Below are 19,333 nucleotides of genomic sequence, written 5' to 3' on the forward strand. Positions count from 1 at the left end.
TTTGCTAACAGTTAGGTTTAGGACTAAGATGTGAATTGAGTTTAGGTTAAGGTTAGGGTTAGGTAAGCACTGGTAATGGTTAGGTTTAGGGTTATTGTCAGGGTTAGGGCATAGAAAGGGTTGAAAATGACTGAAAATCAATGGAAGTCAATGGGAGTCAACAGATGGTCCTCACTACATATAGCAAAACAAGAGTGTGTATGTGTGTGTGTGTGGGTGTACATAACTATATAACCACATTTTTCCCGAGGAGACAGCTTGTTTAGCTTGATCCAAATCAAGGTGAGATTAAATCAGGTTTCTATGGCTGCACATGGGCTCGATCCATTCACATCTTTAAAGATCAGCAGAGTGTTGGACTGCTCTGGAAAGTCCTGAAGCTTGATGTGAGCAGAACTCCTCTGACTGAATAATTCACCCATTGAACAAATAAAACTCAAACTGGATAAACTTCTACAGCTGAGATGCTGGAGTGAGAATGACAGAGCTCAAAGAAAACCAGGGTCAGATAAATACATCCCAGTTCAATCCTGTCTCTGAATGCAAGTTTATTTTGTAAGTTGATTAAAACTGTCTGGATTTAAGGAGAGCCCCCAAAGGCATCGAGTCACTGACTTGCAGCAACCCCTCATACTGAGCATGCATGTGGTGACAGCGAAAAAGAAAACTCCCCTTTAACAGGAAGAAACATCCAGCAGAACCAGAACCAGGCTAAGTGTGAGAGGACAGGCGGTGCGACTGAGCAAGGCTTTCAGAAGACAGACACAAAAAACACAAGCACTGATCCATTATCCAGTGGTACTTTCTATGCTAAAGAAAAAGTAGAGCATGCATGCAGCAGAAGATAGTTCGGTGGCTTCATTTGGCAGCTGCCACCTTTCCTTCCAACCACCATGATCTTTTGGAGCAACACGACTCTGAGGTAGAGTTTGAGTGATGAGACAGACTTTGTCCCCAGAACCACAGTTAAACAGCTACTTCACTGCGGTACTATTAAAACCACCCAAAAATGCAACACAAACTAAATATGTGACGAATAACCCTCTGTGCATGGCTCTCCAATACAAATTATTCTGGTTATTTGGAGAAATAGGAATGCTGATCAGAGGTCTTTCTCCAGAGAACACTTGGTGTCATCACACAAAATGCTGATATCTGTCTAAGTGTTCTAACTCCCTCCTCTTCCTCACTGATGAATTATTTTCTACATATACATTTAAGCTGCAGAGTTTTCTTTCACTACTTTCCTTTCGGATGACAAGAAGGTCCAAGTTTAACGTTCCAGGAGTAATGTCCTCATTCCTCTGCAACGTTCAGCCGCATTCTTGCCTGAAAATAACTATTGTGACTCTGAGCCTGAATGAAGCTGGGCAACAATGATGACAGAAGCCCTTTAACAGAAGGCCTATTCACTAAACCTGTCAGGGCAGGGGTGTCCAAGTCCAGCGTGAGGCCAACTGCAGTTCAGTGGCACAAATGTGGCCCCAGCTTATAATGGGAAATCTTTTATTAACCAGGCTATTAGCATTCTCTCTCATTTCACAGTAAAAAGGACCACTTCTAACCAATGACAATTTGGTGCATCAAATGCTTTTAATGAATTTATTAAACTTGTCTAAATACAGCAAGAGTTTTCACAGAAGGAGACCCAAATCCTGTTCTTCCGGCTGGAATTTAACCATTTTATTCCAGTAGAGCCCAAAATAATTTGCCAACTGGATCTTTTCATTTAGGCTCGGTGTTTTTTATGTTTGGGATCTACAATGATTCACACATCCTGTTCTACAAATAAATCTTCTTATTTTATTTGTTAAATTAAAATAATGCCAAGTTTATTGTTGAGGTAGTTAAAAAAACTTAATATATTTTTTTGTGATTTTCCTTTTTCTAATTTGTCATTTTTGTCCGCTTGAGGAAATGTTCTGACGCCACTGAGATCGAGGTATATGACATGTGATCAGCTTTAACACATCATGTTAGCAAACATCCATAATTGGCAAAGCACTTGTCTTGAAATTAGCCTCATATTTAGGAGGTTTGCAGATGAAAACAACGGATAATTGGTTGGAGCAGCAAACCATCCACACTGCTGAGGAATCTTCTCTCTACTTCCAGCAGCAGAACATCCTGCAGTTTCATCTCAGTTTGGTGAATAAATATAAGTGGACTTCCTGAACGGCCCCTGCAGCAGTGCGGATCAGTGGCAACATGGGCTATTCTGGTTCCGGAGTGACTGGAGAAGAAAAGCACAGCTGTCCAGTGCAGCTCTCTGCCAGAACAATCAGATCCTCTGTTTGTGTCCCTGTTTAACTGATGTCCACGGGGTTTTCTGGTGATTTCTTTGCTTCATACCAAAAATAGATCTTAGTTCCAAAGAAAGAGCATTCACTAGGGAACGTGTGAGTGTCCTATTTCTACCGGCACACAGTGGGAGTCTGGATAAAGATTGATGTTGCTAAAGTATTTATAGGCAGCTGTTTGTTCCTCTCTACCTGTTTTTGCAGCAGATATGAGAGCACAACCTGCCTATAAACCTTATGAAAACCATCACTGCACTCAGAATGGAGATAAATCTCTCAGAGCAGTTTTCCCAAATAGTTTTCCCTCCCTCCCCATCTGGATTTCCGGGTCCTGGAGCAGATAACCCGAGAGGCCGTGAAGTCACAGCAGCAGCTCTGAATCCATCTGAAGGGAATTGGGTCCAATCAAACATCTGATGAAAGGTGGATGCACTGGTGGATGCTTTGTTTACACCACACAGTTTGATGTTACATAACTGAGGCTGTTGCCATGGAAACACCAAGTTATCCTCCCACCACCCCACTTCCTCCTCCACCTTTCAGTCACACTCATGTTTAAACATACAAACACACGGTCCGGCGAAGCATCAGGACGTTCTTCAGACACGCTGCTGATCTACATAATGTTGGTAATCTTGGGAAAATATTCAGATGATCAGGAGATGGAAAACATCTCATCTCAGAGTTATTTCTATAAACACATTAAATATTCACTACATTCACTACAAACATTCCTAGCAGCAAAGATCTTCCATGTGACTCAAGCCAGGTAAGGTCAAAGGTTGAATCCCATTTACAAAGGTTTCAGGGTTACATTTTTGTTTTTAACTTTTTCTAACTCAAATTCCAGTTCAGATTAATTTCTCTGTTAAATTTTAAGAATAAATTCAAAAAAGAATTTATGGCAGACGTTCTAAAGAGGAACCTGGAGATGGATGCATGGATGGATGGATGGATGGATCACAGTGGTGAAACATGTACTGGGTAGCTGGTAAAAATGGTGCCCCCTGCTTAGGGCTGCAGGATTTTAGGCAGTATTTAGCAATAACATTGGTAAATACTGGGATAACAATACATGACGTATAATAAATAATTACATAAGAGTTGAATTCTTTCTGCTTTAGGTTCAGAGCAAACATCGACCCAAGATAATGAGTCTGTCATGTTTGCAGGTTAGTAAAGGACCCAGATGCAGAGACAGACTGTATCAAGAACAGAGTTAATAATAATAAATAAACAGGAGAACTTACAGGGTGGATCACAGGAAGAGCCTGACATGGAGCACAGGAAGTGGTAGGGAGGAATCCAGCAAGGAAAAATGGAAAATCAAGAGCCTAAATACTGAGATGGGTGGAAAATGACAAAGGAACCGGGTGATCTAATCAGAGATGCGGAACAACTGTGGCAGAGTGAGAACAAGGAAGCTGAGGGAGAGAGACTTATTACCACAGAGGGAACTGAACCAAAGCTCAAAGGATCTACAAACCACAACTAACGAGAATAAACCAAAATGCATAAGTGAAAGAACACAATAAACAATAAAATAAGAAACTAAACACAAAGGAACAAACCTATATGACAAAACCCTAACAACAATAATAAACAACTGCATGTAGCAAGACCTTAATAAACCCAGAAATAATTAGAAAGGAACACAAAAAAACACAACCACCTGTGGATCATGACAGAGTCGTGTATCCAGAAGCTACTGGAAAATATCTCCTTCTACAGGTTTTATTAAAAAATCCGCTGATAGCATTAAAACAACTTGGTTGTGTTTCCTTAATGACCTCACCACCTCTTTACCTTCTTCTTAATGTTTTTTGCTGCATCAAACAACAAGCGTCACCACATTTATTATAGGCACAGAAAACATAAGCAGGGGTGTCGAACTCCAGTCCTCGAGGGCCAGTGTCCTGCAACTTTTAGACTGACCGTGGTCCAACACACCTCAAACAAATGGCTACAATTCCTCCTCAGTATGCAGTCAAGTTCTCCAGAGTCCTGCTAATGACCTAATTATTTGATTCAGGTGTGTTGAAGCAGAGGAACATTTAAAAGTTGCAAGTTACCGGCCCTCGAGGACTGGAGTTTGACACCTGTGGCCTAAATGCATGGTACTTAAATAATTAGCATCTAATTCAATTACAATGATGATTAAATTTGCCACATGTTGCTCAGCCTCCCCCTGCTGGTGAATCACACTGTTCTTTTTGATGATGCATGAAGTAAAAATCTAACTGAACAGGTCCAACATCCATGATGGTCCCTCAGATCATTTGTAATGCAATAAGATTTTCCTCATATAGAAGAAACACAGAGCTTCGACAGAGCTTCTGGTAGGAACTGAAGAAACACCACAGAAGCTGACCTGATGAGGTGTCATGGGGAATAACTCAAGAAAAAAATGCAGACCAAGTGTCCAATTGCAAAGATGCATGAAGACTGAAGGGATCAGAATTAAACCAAACAGCCCTAATTGTTGCTCAGACAGACGTTAAACCAAGCAGCTTCTTCTCATGGTCCAGATGGACCATCATAATGGAAGCTCAGCTTTTATTTCACCTCCGGAGGTCATCAGCAGGTGATGAGAGAGAGCAGAGGTTGATTTTAAGGTTTCTCCTAATAGTCTGATAGATGTGAGGTCCATGCTGAGGCCAGTTAACAGATGATCTGAAGGATGGATGAAATGTGAGCATCATGATCCGTAATCACAAAGAACCCTGAGACTAAAAGTAGCTCCTAGTGATGTCATTCTAATTTTCCCTCGATGAAAGTTGTTCAGGAAGCATCTGAGGCCTTCAGAGAGCTCCTAACGTGAGGAGATGTTCAGAGCAGTGAGGAGGACCTTTAGTGAACCTAAGAGTGTCTGAAGCAGAGAAGATGGAGGAAAGACAGAGAGAAAGGAGAGATCTTCTCCTCCAATGAACAACAGTAAATGAATCAAACGCTACCGGCTCCATGGTGCAGAGATCCACCTCCTAAACAGTCGAGTCAATGAGAACAGAAACTTCTAGAACAATCATATAATTATTAATATAGAGATAAGATTAACTTTATCATCCCTCTAGGGTCAAATTAAATAGTTTCAGCAGCAGGACAGGTTAAAGGTCAACCTCTAGTAAGATGATATTAGGAAGGATCAATAAATAATAGAAACAATAATTAATAACCATGAATACAAAGTGAACAAATTTAAAAACAATTTACAGACACTAAAATGCTTTAAAAAAAATATATATACATCCAAACTGTCTCCAACAGTCCAATAATCTGAGCTCTATATCCAGAGCAGGAAGATGTAAATGAGGTGAATCTGCTGTATTGTTCATGATGATGTCAGCAGCCTAAATGATCATCTCCAACATCTGTGGAGAAGTTCTCTGGTGCTGCTATCTCCTCTCTAGCTTCTGAATGCAGCAGGAACCAGAGCTGCTCACATTCCAGGCTGGTGCTGAAAGCAGAGGGAACGACGCATTGATCTACTGGGAATGTCTGTTGGTTCCCACCGTGATCCCAGAACCAAATCTACCTTTAACACTCCTCTCTTCTCCTCCACCAGCAGGCTCTGCTCCTCTGTTCACTTCGCTTTTCTCCACCTTTTACCTACGTTTTGTTTTGGTCATTTTACCAAATTAAACCTCATTAAACAAGGAGATCACACTAAAACACTGAGTTTTAATATTTCTCTTAAATTAAAATGAAAAATATGCATTATGAAAACGACCAGCAAGGCGAGTTAACATAAGCAAATCAAAATGAGCAAGTAAATAAGCTACGTTCAAACATGTTGATGCTGTGCGACAATTCATTTAATCTTGCAAAGTTTTATCATGATTCAAACATTTCTGAATCCAGTCTAAATTCTAACATCAGTTCATTTCTCTCCACTGATTTTTTTGTTTCTTTTAACCAATCCCAGCTTAAAAGACAGACTTGGCAACGAGGTCAACGGGGTCAACCACACCTCACTAAGAGGAATCTCTGTCGTCTCCTCCTCAAGTTGCTCTCAGCAGAGAACTGAATCTCTCTGAAGCTGAGACTCCTTGCAGGAAGTTTTAGGCTAGGTTAGGAGCTCTCTGAGAGGCTCTGAGGATCTTTGGGAATACGACCCTGAAAAAATCCCTTTCTGCACCTAAAACCGACTCAACGGGGCAAAAACCGTGCAAATGTTGCTCTGTTGAGTCACTAACAACCGAGTCTCCAACAAAAACCTGCAGACCAGCCTCCGACACCAAGCCAGGACGGTGAGGAGGCTTCGGGATGAAGGAGGTCAGACTGGATCCTGCAGCAGGGGAGACAGGAAAAGCCCTGAGTTGTGTCAACATTTCCAGTGATGCAATATGGAGAAAAAATTCTGGCCTAATGGGAATGCTGGGCTTTACTAATTAGGGAAACTTCGGAGAAGAGCTTCATATCTACCAGCTTACAAAACCAGAGAGCAGGAGGAAAAATATTATTTTTAAAAGGGACATGTTAAGCAAAATCTACATTTTTAGCCTTTAAATACATTTTGTTGTGTACTTGGAGTCTGTAGGAGTGCAGAAAAGTTTAGTCTCTCCCGGTGTTGCAGAGATGTTTCATTCTGTTCAGTTTTCTCTACCCTCCATTACGTTTTTTGAGCTGTTACGTCACAGTATTTACTGCAGAACAGCTAAACAAAGTCATGGACTTCCAATTTCGTGTAACCGCCATTTTTATTTTTCGTCACGATTTTTTTGTCCAATATGCCGACGCTGTAAGTGGATAAGTCTAAATGTTCAGTTGTTGGGTGTATTAACCCACATAATTCATTACACACAGTTAGTTACACTGCTGCTTAAGATGCATAACATAAATCTGATGTTTAATTTCAGTTCATTTGTTCATGGGGAAAAATAAAACTTCCACTCTTAAAAATAAATATTTACTGAATCTCTGGGGCCAAAAGTATCGGCACCGCTGATAACTTCATTAAAACAAATCAACATGGAAAATGGCCTGCACTTGTATAGTGCTTTATCAAGTCCCCAGAGACCCCAAAGCGCTTTAACCTACAATCAGTTACCCGCCCATTCACACACTGACAGTGGTGAGTACTTTGTTCTCAGACTGCAGGTTTACTGGTGGTTCCTAGAGTCTCTAGAAGTAGAATGGGAGGCAGATCCTTTAGTTATCAGGCTCCTCTCCTGTGGAACCAGCTCCCAGTTTTAGTCCGTGAGGCAGACACCCTGTCTACTTTTAAGGCTAGGCTTAAAACTTTCCTTTTTGATAAAGCTTATAGTTAGAGTGGCTTAGTTTATCCTGAACTATCTCTGTAGTTATGCTGCTATAGGCTTAGGCTGCTGGAGGACATAATGAACACTTTCATCCTCTTCGCTACATTCTCACACTACTCTCCAATTTTGCATTATTTGCTGTTATTTCAGCTTTTAACTTTGTTCTCTCTTTTCTCTTCCTAGAAGCTACACCTGGCCTGACTCTGTGTCTACCTGTGACACCTTTCTGGAGAGGGGAATCGTCCGAGCTTCTGCTGGCAACAACTTAATGCTCACCTTCTACAGATGATCCACATAGCCCTGTCTTTCAGTGTTTAACCCTTTCTCTCTCCTAGACATGGCTACTGACTGAGCTTCTACTGTAACTAACTCTATGTGCTCTCTTTCAGACTCTAACCTTGAAAACTGGATCAGAGTTTATCTGTTCTTTCTTTCTAGATGAAACGAATAAAGGAGCTACATCCATTAACATTTACTTTTCCTTCCCATAGAAAGTACTCCTGGATCAGTGCTTCTTTGTTCTCTTTGTGTCTCTGCTCTGTTCTCTCAAACCTCCAGTCGGTCGTGGCAGATGGCCGCTCACACTATGCCTGGTTCTGGTTCTCCTCAGGAGAGGGCCCGCTGTCTAAGCGCCCAATGTCGGGTGATGGACGACTTCTTGTGCCGTGCCTACGACATTGCGGCTCGTATGGCACGTATTGGCAATTCCCTCTCACTCCTCCTGTTGGCACAGTCCCAGATGCTGCAGCCGGGCATGGCAGGAGCAGCACTGGGCAACACAAATGACGCAGCCCTCCAGGCCTTTGGACTCATGTCCAGGAAACTCGGTCGCCTTTTGTTCACTCTGGTGGTCACCCGACGCCAGGTCTGGTTGGCACAGGCCCCGATCCCGCACAGTTTGCGCAGCGGAGCCGCGCTGTGGCAGGAGCTTGGCAGCAACCCGGGGTGGAACGGGCAGCACCTCACGGGGCTCTGGAGGCCCTGGACAGGAGCCGGCACCCCCCAAGAGGCCGAAGCAGGCGGCAGATGTCGGCCCGAGGGCTGCAGGCCGACGGTGGGGAGGTTTTCGCAACGGTGCCTGGCCTATTGGGAAACCCACTGCAGGGATGCATGGGTGTTAAGAACTATGTCCCAAGGGTACAGGCTGCATTTCCGCCGTCGGCCTCCACCCCCATCAGGGGTCAGGGTGACTCCCGTCACAGATCCTGCACGAACTGCGATCTTGCTGCAGGAAATAAAGACTCTGCCAGACAAGGAGGCCATAGTGGTGGTCCCGCCACATTCGCAGGCCGACGGGTTTTACTCAACCTATTTCCTGATCCCAAAGAAGGACGGTTCCCTTTGGCCAGTGTTGGACCTCAGGGGGCTGAACCACTTTTTGAAGGTGCCGCCATTTCAGATGCTCCGCGACCTTCGGGTAATCTGTCCAGGCGAGGGGTTTACATCCGTGGACGTGAAGGACGCGTACTTCCATGTTCCGATCCACCCAGGACACAGGAAGTATCTGCGATTGGCCTTCCACGGTGTGGCTTACGAGTTTTCGGCCCTGCCGTTCGGCCTTTCTTTAGCCCCTCGGATTTTCACGAGGTGCATGAAGGCAGTCCTAAGCCCTCTGTGCCTGTCAGGATTAAAGATCCTGCCATATTTGGACGACTGGCTCATCTGCGCCCCCTCCTCCGGCGGGGCGGATCGGGCGACATCAAAGGTCCTGGCCCACGTCAGAGCACTGGGGATAGCAGTGAACTATCATAAGAGTTCTCTCATCCCGGCCCAGCAGGTGGTCTTTATCGGCATAGCCTTGGATTCAGTGGCCATGCTGGCTCAGCTGACCTCAGACAGGGTGGACAGGATTCAGTCCCTGCTCCAGTCTTTTCGGGCGGGGGCGACACCCCGAGTCAAACTGTGGCTGAGACTGTTGGGGATGCTGGTGGTGGCCTCGGCTCTGACTCCTCTGGGTTTGCTTTATCTACGGCCCTTGCAGGTGGTTCAACAGCCTCCACATGGACCCCAGGTTGCACCGGCAGGTCAAGGTGCGGGTTACACCCGGCTGCACAGTGCTCCTCCATCGCTGGCGGGACAGGGCATATCTGCAGCGTGGGGTCCCCCTCGGTATGGTCCCTGCAAGACGGGAGGTGGTGACTACGGACGCATCACCTCTCGGATGGGGAGCAGTGTGGCAGTGCAGGTCCGTCCAGGGGCTGTGGGGGCCTCAGGAGGGAAGTCTGCACATCAATGTCCTGGAGCTAAGACGATTTATTTGGCGCTAAGGCACTTCTTGCCCTTTCTCGAGGGCAAGCACGTGCTTGTCAGGACGGACAGCACCTCAGCAGTGTTCCACGTCAACCACCTGGGTGGGACCAGATCACTGCAGTGCCTGAGGGAGGCCCGGAGGCTGTGGACCTGGGCATACCCTCGCTTCGCCTCCATCAGGGTAATGCACCTACCGGGGACCAGGAACACTGTGGCTGACTATCTGTCCCGACAGAGGCTCCCCCCCGGGGATTGGAGGCTGCATCCTCAGGTCGTACGGCAGATATGGGATCGGTTCGGCAGGGCCCAGGTCGACCTTTTTGCCTCAGGGAGCAGTACACATTGCCCCTTGTGGTTTTCCCTGGTGGAGGCCAGCTCCCCACTGGGGATGGACGCCCTAGCGAACGCATGGCCAGCCGGCCTGCTGTATGCCTTTCCCCTGTTTCCGTTGCTTCTGCCCACTCTCCACCGAGGGAGGTCGTCGAGCCTGAAGGTTCTGTTGGTGGCCCCCAAGTGGCCCATGAGGGTCTGGTTCCCACTGCTCCTCAGTGTGCTGGACGGGGAGCCATGGCGGCTCCCGGTCAGGGCAGACCTGTTGTCTCAGTTGGAGGGGAAGGTTTGGCATCCGTCTCCGGGCCATCTTCTCCTCATGGTGTGGCCGCTGAGGGGTGCTGGCAGCCCCTGACGGATCTGGAGCCCTCCAATCAGCAGACACTGCAGAATGCCAGAGCTCCTTCCACATTAGGGACTTATGCCCATTGCTGGCAGCGATTTACGGAGAGGTGCAGACGCAGAGCAGTTGACCCAATTTCGTGTTTCCTGCATAATATTTTGAGGTACCTGCAGGGTCTATTGGAGGCCGGACGGGCAGCATCAACCCTGAAGGTGCACCTGGCTGCCAGCCACGACGTCGTGGATGGCAGACGAGTGGGGACACACTATTGGGTGTAACAGTTTCTCCGGCGTGCAAGGAGTCTGCGCCCCCCCGTTATGGAGACCGGCAGCAGCATGGGACCTTCCACTGGTGTTGAAGGCCCTGAGTGGGCCACCTTTTGAGCCTATGGGTGCTGCCCCATTGAAACTGGTGTCTGTTAAGACTGCTTTTTTGTTGCCGGTAACAACAGCCAAGCGGGTCAGTGAGCTCCACGCACTTGCCATCACCCCTACCTGCCTGCATTGGAAGGCAGGCGGGTCCGGAGTAACGTTGTGGCTGAACATAGCCTTTCTCCATAAGGTTCTGCCCCCAGGCTATGTGAATACAGCCATTGAACTGGGGGCATACTGCCCTCCCCCGTTTCAGTCCGAGAAACAGAGGCTGGCTAACACGCTGTGCCCGGTCCGGGCATTGCAGCTGTACAGCTGTACATGGTGGCTACAGGCGCTATTCGCCAGCCGGACCAGCTGTTTGTGTGCCACGGGGGACAGAACAGGGGGCGAGCCCTTTCTAAGCACAGGCTGTTGCATTGGGTCGTAGATGCTATTGCGCTGGCTTATGAGTCTGTGGGGGCAGCTGCCCCTTCTGGTGTTGTGTGCCATTCCACCAGGAGTGTGTCCACCTCCTGGGCGGCACTGAGGGACGTGCCGCTGGGCGATATCTGCGCAGCGGCATCATGGGCAACACCATGCATGTTTGCACGCTTCTACCGCCTCAATGGGACATATGAGTCCGCACTGGCCTCGGCAATCCTGCCTCTGGCCCCTTCTACTAACTGAGAGGTGGGTGAGTACTGCATTCCTCGTGACATTGCTGGCATAAGTCATCCACTTTGTTTACTGCTACTGGCAGTCAGGAAGGAATGAAACAGAACGGACATTACGCTGTAACTATGGTTCTGTGAATTCCTGGATGACTGCCAGTCACTCGGAACTTCTCCCCTGCGAGAAGATCCCAGAGACCGAACGTAGCCTTCCACGTGCTACTTATAGACGCACGCCCAGGTGGGCTACGTGTCACGTGTGTGACTTTGTTTTCATTTAATCTCGACCTGCGCAGAGCGCGAGGAGGCATATCCACTTTGTTTACTGCCACTGGCAGTCAGGAAGGAATTAAACAGAACCATAGTTACAGCGTAACTTCCGTTTTTCCTCTCCACTGTCGCTACATGCATGCTCAGTATGAGGGATTGCTGCAAAGTCAACACCAGTGACTGTCCACTGTCTCTACATGCTCATCCAGGAGGAGTGAATGCTGCAAGTCACTGACTGGATGCAATCTGCTGGGTTTCCTTAGATAGAAAAACTTTTTATCCAATTTGAATAAATAACTGAATCTGACTGAACTGTTCAATGGTTACGATTAATTGGAATGTATGAACCTGACTGTTGTGAAGAACCTTGAGACAACATGTTGTGAATTGGCGCTATATAAATAAACTGAATTGAAAACTGAATTATAACCACAGCTGCCCTGGGACAGACTGACAGGAGTCAGGCTGTCATACCGTCCGTCCATCAGAAACTCAAAGAATTTAGTCATCTAGATCAGTGATTCCCAACCAGGGGTACTCGTACCCCTAGCGGTACGTGAGCACATTGCAGGTGGGACGTACAAACATTTAATATTTAATTTCTACAATAACGGGTAAACATCTTGGTTTATAATTTTTGGTTGTGTGATGCTTTATTAGGATCCAGGTGCAAAATACACCAAGCTTTTATCAACCAAAAGAGCAAAAAACGCACAATAAAACTACAGGTGGGAAAGACTAGAGCAGGGAAGACATTGCTGTTCACCTGAACGACGTTCCGCTACTGGGAGAGAGACTGTGCCTCCAGATCTATTAAAGCTTATCAAAGACAAGCTAGCTCAGGTGTCTCATTACAGCTCAGTTAAAAGATGGAAAGAAAGTCAAACTGACTTGGTGAGCCTGAATTTAGTTTTTCTTAGGTGTTCTGTTGCTGATTTTTAAAGTTTAAATGTCTGTTTATTGGGGACTTGTTCAAAAGAGCTCCAGTCTTCATTATAACAAAGGCACGTTTATTATTTATGTTTTTTATGTTTGATTTTGTATTTATTTAGATAACTTATGTAATTTCACAGCAACAGAGTTATATTTATGTTTAATTTGATCTTATGTGCGTAAAATGATGAAGAACTAAAGGTTTAAGTTAAGGAGATTAAATAAAATGATTTTCATTTAACAATCAGTTGTTGTACATTCTATTTTTGCTAAACTGTTTGACTGATCGGGTACTCGTGGTATAAGTAAATGGCTCAGGAGGTACACAAGTCAAAAACGTTGGAAACCACTGATCCAGATGACCCGATGAATGTCAACGTGTGTGTGTGTGTGTGTGTGTGTGTGTGTGTGTGCATGCCATGTGATGGACTGGCGACCTGTCCAGCCTGACCTCCGCCCCCCACAACCCTGCCAGGACAAGCAAATATAGGAAATGGATGGATAGCAGTTGGCACCAGATGGGCTGGTCCGAGTATTTGAGATTCTGAAGATCTACTGGGATTTTCACATCCATCCATTTCTCAGTTTCACAGAGAATGATCTGGAACAGAGAAAATATCCAGTGAGCAGCAGCTGCAGGAATTGAAGCACCGTGTTGATGTTGTGAGAGGAGAACAGGTGGACTGGTTTGAGGTAAAAGAAAAGCAACAGCTGCTCAAATAACCACAATTACCACCAAGATATGCAGAATATCTGAGCAAATGCATATTTCGGGTCCCTTATTACCACCTGATCATCATTTAAACTCCACAGCATACCTCTGTACTGATGTTGACCATCTCCATCTTTCTGACCACAGTGGACCCCTCTCCTTCCAGCAGGATAATGCTGCATGTCACAAAGCTCAGATCATCTCAAGCTGGTTCCTTGTACTCCAACAGGCTCCAAAGTCACCAGATCTTAGTCCAGCAGAGCACTAGTTTTCCAGACTTTCCTTAAAGTCGTCATTAACAATAGTTCTCTAGACTTTCTGAAGGCTTTTCAGAGCTTTTCTTAGTTTTTTCTCTCAGTTTTGAGTCAATTTCTTATCCAAGATCATTTTCGGTAGAATATTTTTATTTGTTGAGACAGGACATAAGAACAACTCAGCCATAAAAAGACTAAGAGTACAAGAACTGTTCAGCAAACTGTAACTCAGATATTTTTGGTCCTACAGCAGAAGAAGGGACGAGTATTTCTCTCAAGAGATCTTTGCTCCCATTTTAATTCACAGCTTCTTCTTCTGTGACAACAAAACCTGTTAACATTGTTTTTTTAATCAATGACTGGGAAGACCTCCCTCCCATTTCATAATGAACCAACATCATTGTCCTACATCAGGATTCTTCAGAACACATCAGGAATCATCCTGCTTCCTGAAAGCTCCTCCATCACATCTGCTAACAGTTTTGATGGAGGTTTGAAGCCTGCAAGTTTTACTCTTGTCACTTTAGCTCAAGAACCCAATTTTCAGGTCCGTTCAGGCAGAATCGAGCATTAGATGATGCGTTCGGGAGCCCCCTCACATCCATGAATTATACACGCCTCGCATCCCACCTCCCACGCTGCAGCTTATGTAATGTGAGCCATGCGTAGACCAGCATATGTTTGTACGCGTGTCTATGAGGAGGTATTTTTATCCAGACTCGGATACAGTGAATGGTGACTCATCCTCTTTGCTCTTTATTTTTACCCCGCAATCTATCGACCCACCACCACCTTCTCCTCAGAAGAACAAGAACATAGGATGGAGAACAGAAACACTAAAATATTGGTTTAAATGTTCCCAAACTGTGCAGTGCTGTAATAATACAACTGCTTCTTCATCAGAGCATCATTGAAACAGAAAGAAGGAGAAATATATTCATATATGCACTGAAGGGGAAAAATCCTTCTCACGCATTAACATTAAAGTCATAAATGAAAATAAACTTTGCTCCTCTACATAATAAGTGAATGAGTGGAAATATGTTTTTCTGTATATGAAGGAACCACAAGCAAAAATGTTTCATACATTGGGATGGTTTAGATCAAAGCAGATTTATGCATCAGTAGATAAATAGATGTTATTAAAAATTCTGAAAGGTGCAGGGTCAGCGCGCTGCAAAGTTTTAAACCTGACTCAAAACCCTCAAGAATGTTGTGCTGTTCTAAGAAGTCTATCAACTGGTTGTAAACTACTTTCTCAAGAACGTTTGAGATAAAAAGCAGTTTAGCACTGGGTCTAAAGTTCATCAGCACAGCGGGATACAAATCAGACTGTTTGATCAATGGCTGCTCCACAGCCTTTTTAAATGTTTTAGAGAAGACATCAGAAGACAAGCTGCTGTTTAAAATTACAAGGACAAACGGTCCCAGCGAGAGGAAGGCCTCTTTAAAGAGATGAAGAGGAACTGGCTCAGTGGGACATCTTCTGCAGCCAAGATAAGGATACTGGCTCAAATTTATCAAAGGTGGCAGGGGGTCACAGGGATCGTTTGTAGAGGGTTACAATAGAGGCCCTTATAGAAGCTTCTTTATTAATGAGGAAATAAAGAAAGTTTTCACAGAATACAGAAAATTCCTCAAAATGAGATCGAGGGACTTACTGAAGGATTTACTTTTAGCTGCTTTTATTGTTGTTTGAAACTGCCGCCACAGGTCTCTTGGAGTGGAAAACGAGGTCTGCAATTGTTCCTTTTTCCACTTGCGCTCAGCCTTATGACAAAGACGCTTCGCATCACGAGTCAGGTCATTCAACCAGGGCTCAAGTTTAGCTTTAGGCTGCCTGATTTTCAGAGGGGTCACCGGATCCAATGAAGTTGAACCAAACCAGGACGTGAGTTCTTCAGTGCCGAGGCCCATGAGAAAAGCACAATTTGAGTTGAAGCAGCAGAAAACAAATCCGCAGTGAAGGGATTAATAGCTCAACAGAGACGAGCAGCTGCATTTCCTCCAACTGTATCATGAGCCAGACTGGCCTGAAACAACACTGGCTTATGATCAGAAAGAGTGTGTCCTTGATCATGTATAGGACCAGACACGAGGTGCACAAGATTAAAAGATTCAACAAGGTCTAAAAACTCCTTCACCAGAGGCATGTCAGGACAACACACATGGACATTAAAATCACCAGCAATACGGATGCGATCATGTTTAGGGCTACATTCAGCTAAGAGTTCAGATAAATCACTGATAAAATCCTTGTTATATTTGGGAGGGCGGCAGAGAGCCACACACAGCACCTTATGAGAGTGACCCCACTCAAACAGACACAGGTCAAAATTCTTGAACAAGGATGTCAGCGATAGCTGAGCAGTTCAAGTCTCTTTTGTAAATAACCGCCACTCCTCCGCCGTGGGCACGGAAGCAGAGGCGGCGGTGTCAGGTTGTTCCATTCGGACCGATGATGAGCACCAGCCAGGTGCCCAAAAGGTCCCTCCAGTGCCAAAAATTGAGAGGACAGCCAGCCATTCCAAACCTAGACCGCGAAACTGTGGTCGAATGGGACAGCCTGGTCTTGACTTTCACCAGGATGCCAAAACGTCTCCCACGGCAACGGTGACATTTATGCTATTTAGGTACAACTGGAGCCTGCAAAGGGCAGGGAGGTATCACATCCAAGAATGGAGGATTGACGATTGTACACAATTAAAGAGTTGACTGTCATGGTTAAAAGCAACATACAGGCAACAAACATGAGCAGCGCTGCGTACACTGGCGCCATCATCATGAATCAGGACAACCTCAAGTTAAAGGCAGTGGTAGCTTCAACTAGGAGAGAGTATTCCTCACAGAACTGTTCAGATGATGATGAAACTTCAGTTCTGTTCAGTTCTGTTGAGACTGTTCCTGCAGTGTGAAATCTGCCTTTACTTTCTGTTCTTATGCAACATCACACCTGTCTGTGATTCAGCTCTTCACCTTCACATTCCTGCTCTGCACAACACCTTCATCAGGAAGAAAAGAACAAACCAACAGTGGCAGAAAGCTCAGCGTCCCAGCAGGACACTTCTGAAAGAATCAGGAGAGACCAGGTCCATACCAGCTGTGATGTCCGAGAAGCACCTCATTACCATCTCTGACCACGTGGACCACACTAATGATCCTCAAAGAGCTGAAGCACCATCACGCTGAGGAGAAACACAGCTTTTATTCCCATGACTGAACAGGCCAGCCAGGTAAACATACTGAAGCTACAGCGGGTCAAAAGGTTGTCATTAAGGCACAGAAACAACACCAAGCAACGTTCGGTACAGTGAAAATAATGAGGAGGAATTTAAACCACCAAGGAGCATCAAGTTATATCTGTAACTCTATGTTGGACTTCACAACAAAGGCTTTTTATGTGTCTTCATGCAGAAGAAAATCCCACCAGCAGTCCTCAAGAAAGGAAATAACCTTTCAGGCTGATCCGTCTGGTTTGTCGGGCAGGACAACCAAAATAATAACAGGAAGCAGTTATAGTCTAACCCACAAATAAGCGGACAGCATCCTGCAGACCTTCACAATAAAAGACTTAACAATAATGCTCTGAACGTTAAGTACCTTCTGTTAGAGCTGCTTGAAACAGCTTAGAGTATCATCTCTGCCGCCCCCTGAACCCTTACATCATTTTATAAAACGCTGTTAACTTTGTTAAGCGCAGCTTTTAAAAGCATTGGAAACAACCCTAACACTGTGCCGCCCCTCACCAGGAGGGCATCCTGGGTGGGGAGCCACTGTAAAATTACAAACTTATGCAACCTGGTGCTTCATCAACTTAAAGACACAAAAATGCAGACTGACTACAGTTCTGTGCAACTTTCCATAAAGGAACAAACAAAGAAGCTCAAAAGAAGCAGGAGATTAAAAATGATTTCAAACAGTCTGAAAAGAACCACAACAACCTAAATAAAAAAAAACCTTCTGTAAACATCATCAGACTGAGGCTATTTATTGATATGAGGTAATAATGAACCTCTGAAGCAGTTTGACATTTGCTCCACTGAACAACCTCCTGCAGAAGCTTCTGAACCACCTCTGCTCTTATATAACTGTTCTTGTGGGATGTCATGTTGAACGGGGCGCTCCTGAAGAGCAGAGACGACAAACATCTTCTCTGCGTGGATCCATTATTGACGAGGAGGAAGCTCGTTGGGACGGAGCAGCCTGCAGACGCTCTGCAGTTACACGGCGTTACATAACGGAGCAGCAGGACGGATGGAGGAGGAAATCCTCCAGCGCGTCCAACACGCTCAGCATGCAACGCTCTCAGCGGGGAGACATGCCGAGTCTTATCAGCAAACCGAGTGCTTCCTCAGAGACACAAGTCCGTACTGACTGAAGCTTTCAGATCACTACATTCATCTGAGAAAAAAGCTGCAAAGACGAGATTTTCCAGCTGATCTGAGGTTTTCTGACAGTTTGCAAAATTCAAGAAATATCAGTATGGAATGAAGAAGAGGCTTTAGATAATATGTAATAAACATACTAAAGTAACGGTCAAATGTCAAAATTAAACCAGCTTCTAGAACCTCCTTCATTGGCTTTATGTGATTTATTCAGTTGTCACTTCAGGACTTGTGGTCCGATTACATTCCAACTTTGCTTCAGTTTACTGTTGTATCTCCACAGCTCTCTGAAGGTCTCACCACATCATTTTAGTCAGGTTGAGGTCTGGACTTTGACTAGGCCATTCCAGAACCTTGATTATTTCTTTTTCAGCTGATATTCTGCGGTGTTTGGATCACTGTCCTGTTGACGGCACAGTTTAGACCGAGCGTCGGATGTTGAGCAGATGGACTCACATTTCACTGTAGAATACTCTGGTAAACAGAGGAGTTTATGGTCCACTCAGTAACTGCAAGGTGCAAAACAAGCCCCAATCATCATGGTGCTTAACAGCTGGTATGACATGTTTGTGTTGTTCTGCTTGGTTTTCTCCTAACACGGTACAGTGAGTTATGGTCAAACATCTCTTCTTTGGTCTCATCTGTCCAGAGAGCACTGTTCCAGAAGCCTTGAGACTGCAGCTACAGGACCAAGCTCCAGCCATGGTTTGATCATGCAAGGGAACATGATCCTAATCAGGGTCAACGGTGAATAAAACCGACAGAAAAATACAGTTTAGTTGCTGTTCTGGTTTGTAGAGTTTGGTCATGTTGGAGTTTCCTCTTAGTACTTTCAGTCCATCAATGTCCTTCTCTGCTCATGTGATGGATTGATGACATGTCCAAAAGGAAGGTGGACTGCAGCTCCTCAAAGAGGCTGCAAAGATAATTACCTGCCAATCACATCCTGACTGTGGTAATGTACAGATTCACACGGATTACACACACACACACACACACACACACACACACACACACACGCACACACACACACACACACACACACACACACACACATACACACACACACACACACACACACACACACACACACATACACACACACACACACACACACACACACACACATACACACACACACACACACACACACACACATACACACACACACACACACACACACATACACACACATACACACACACACACACACACACACACGCACACACACACACACACATACACACACACACACACACACGCACACACACACA

The sequence above is a fragment of the Girardinichthys multiradiatus genome, chromosome 13 (genome assembly GCF_021462225.1).
Source record: "Girardinichthys multiradiatus isolate DD_20200921_A chromosome 13, DD_fGirMul_XY1, whole genome shotgun sequence".
Classification (NCBI taxonomy): domain Eukaryota; kingdom Metazoa; phylum Chordata; class Actinopteri; order Cyprinodontiformes; family Goodeidae; genus Girardinichthys; species Girardinichthys multiradiatus.